Here is a 3,242-nt window from a genome sequence, read left to right on the forward strand (position 1 = left end):
TTTTTTTTTTTTTTTTTTTTTTTTTTTTTTTTTTGTAACTGGAAATAACCAGCAGTTTGGAACTCTCCATTATGGAAAATGATAAACTTTAAAAATTAGACACCATTCCATGCTTACTGAGACTTTCATTAACCCTAGTTTTTGAGGCTTAGAGTTAGGTGTGATTTTCAAATGCCTTCCTGAATCATTCCAAGTTAGTTATCAGCAATAGGTTTACTATCTAGTTATTTATTTATCAAAAGCAAGAGTTCAGGAATACTAAAATAGTTTACAAGGTATACTCTTTTTTTTTTTCCCTTAAATAAATATACCTAGTTTCATGGTGAGGGAAATTCCTGGTTAATACAGACCAACTGACTTATCAATATCAAGTGTCAGCAAGAAGAGTGATCATTTTCTAGACACAGAACTTTAATATTTTGAAATTGTTTGAAAATTAACAGCATAGAGATAGTCCTCTAATAGCTCTTTCTGAAATTAAATAGAAGGCTCAGCAGGTCGCTGTTCATTTCTTCTCCTTATGTCATGTTGAGCCTTTGTATAACTAAGTTCAGTTTTTCTTAGAATATTGCATTAAGTTGCTATTTTCAATATACCACTAATTAATTAATTGTATGCATATAGGTGCATAATACACTCCAGATATAGTGTAATGGGTTATAATTCAGTATTTGTGCATTTAGAACTTGCATTTTGTAGAGGTATGAAAAAAAAAGATTTAAAAAAGTAATTTCAGGTAAGGATTATTTTGTTAAGGATGGGATTCATTTAGTAAAAGTGTTGGTGGTGGGAACATTTTTCTCCAACTTATATAAAAAAGTCAACAGGGAAAATTCCCCAATAATGTGAATTTGAGCAGAATCCAAGGTAAAGTATGGTTTTGAGAGATGAGTTTTCCGGGAGGAACATATGTCCAAGCAAAATGAATGGTATGAGCCTTGGGTCAAAATTACTTGGATTTTTCAGGGAAGAGCAGGAAAGTCAGAAAACCTGGTATAAAATTAAGTCATAGAGGCTCAAAGAGCATAAGCAGCACATGTAAAACCCTGTAGATTATTGTAAAGAGTCTGGACTGTGCTCAAAGGAAGCCAGAAAACTATTAACAGGCCAAGAGCAAGATGCAGAATGATCTAGCTCATTATTTGAGAAGATAGTTCTAGTGATTGGACTTTAAAGTTGACTCTGGGGAAGAAGAGAAAGGAAGAAGTTTGGTTAGGAAGTGATTTCAATAATCCATGTGTTAACTGAAGACTAGGGTGATAGGAGAGGGGACTAAGAATTGGAAGATTCAAGATGGATTTTGACGTTAGAACTGACAGACTCTATTGATATCTACTGATAATCAGAGGTAGAGATTAGAAGATAAATTAATGATAATTCCAAAGGTTTTGACCTGAGATATTGAAAATTGAAATATTTTCTTACTTGCTGTGATGGAGCCAACTGTCAGAGGAGTAAGGTTGGATATGAAATCAAAAGTTAAGCTTTGGAGATATTAAATTTGAAATGTTGAATTGGTTGTTTGGTAATAGTGCATGAAGCTTAGTAGAAAGGTCCAGACTGGACATACACGTTTGAGAGTCCCCAGTGTCCAGATGGAGCCTAAAACTTTGAGTCTGACTAACATTATCCAGTAAGTAATCGACAGAAAACAGAAATTGGAAGATGAAGCAATGGAGATCTTAAATGTGTATAGATTTTTGACCAGGATGAAGTCAGGTTTTATGGAGCTTGAAATTTCACATTCACTTGATCATTTTTTAAGAAAAATCATAGGCAATTACAAATACAAAATCAAGTACCAAATTTTGAAAGGTGTTTATTAAGATCAGAAAGACTAAAGCTTAACTTTATTAACTTCAAGGTAAGTCTGCTCTGGTTGGGGAAATGAAGGTAATCATTGATGTGGACTAAATAGTGGCCAACATGCAGGAAGAAACTTGAGAGGGTAGTATCCCTGAATCCAAGTGGTAAAAGTGTTTCAAGGAGAAAAAAATCCACCGGTTTAAATTATGATGACTTTGCAAAGAAGGTAAATACAAAAAATGGACCACTGGACTGGACAACATAGAGACATTGTTGAATTTGACAAAGAATACCATGGGTTGGTGGGAAGGGGAAAAATCTTGGCTGGGGTAGATTTAAATAGGTATGTGGAGAGCAAATATGAAACAGTGAGTTTTTCCTTAAGTAAAGAAAGGAGATATATGGGACGGAGCAAAAGAGAGATATGAGATCAAGGGAGAGTTTTAAAAGTTATTCATGTACATGTAGTTTGATTGTCCAAACTGTGGTTACATTACCCGAAAACAACCTATAATTCCATGAATATAGGATTAGACCAGGGCACCTGGGTGGCTCAGTGGGTTAAGCCTCTGCCTTCAGCTCAGGTCATGATCTCATGGTCCTGGGATGGAGCCCCACATTGGGCTCTCTGCTCAGCAGGGAGCCTGCTTCCTGCCCTGCCCCCCCAGCCCCCGCCTGCCTCTCTGCCTACTTGTGATCTCTGTCTGTCAAATAAATAAGTATAATCTTAAAAAAATTTTTTTTTAAATTAAGATTAAAGACCTAAAAGACCCCTCCCCTGCTTTTTTGAAAAGAGTGTAGCTCTAGCTACTAGTTCTACAAGGACCAAAGTGCCAGTTTGGGATGGTAGGGATTTTATCTGTTGTCTTTCTTTTTTCTTACTGTATTTTCAACATCCATATACTTTCCTGGCACATAGTAGTTGTTAAATAATGAGTGAATGCTAAGGCTTAAATCAGAAGATTTTAACAATTATAACTAATGGAGTTCACAGTAAATCATAAATAAAGACAATTGGGAAAACTGCACTTTAAATAGTATTTATCTTATTTATTGGGGAGACAGAAGCAGAAGCAAGTAGGGTATTGGGAGAGATTAAGTTCTCATACAGTGAATCTGTGACTTGACTTTCAAACAGAGGCTGTGAAGAAAAAAAAGGTATTTGGTGAGTTATTAGAACAAGCCATTGTAGACACTAAGAGATCTATGGTTGGATATTTTTAACTTCTAAATAGGGGACACCAGGTTATGTGAATTCATCAAATATCAGGTATAATATCCACCTATATAATTTTGCTAGGGCTGTCATTACAAAGTACTACAAACTGAATTTTACCATCACATAGTTGTGGACACTTGAAGTCCAAGAAAAGGTGTCAGCAGGGCCATGATCCTTCTGAAGACATTAAAGAAAGATTTGTTCCATTCCTCTATCC

Source organism: Lontra canadensis, unplaced genomic scaffold (genome assembly GCF_010015895.1).
Source record: "Lontra canadensis isolate GAN:19392208 unplaced genomic scaffold, GSC_riverotter_1.0 scaffold37, whole genome shotgun sequence".
In the NCBI taxonomy this organism is placed as follows: Eukaryota; Metazoa; Chordata; class Mammalia; order Carnivora; family Mustelidae; genus Lontra; species Lontra canadensis.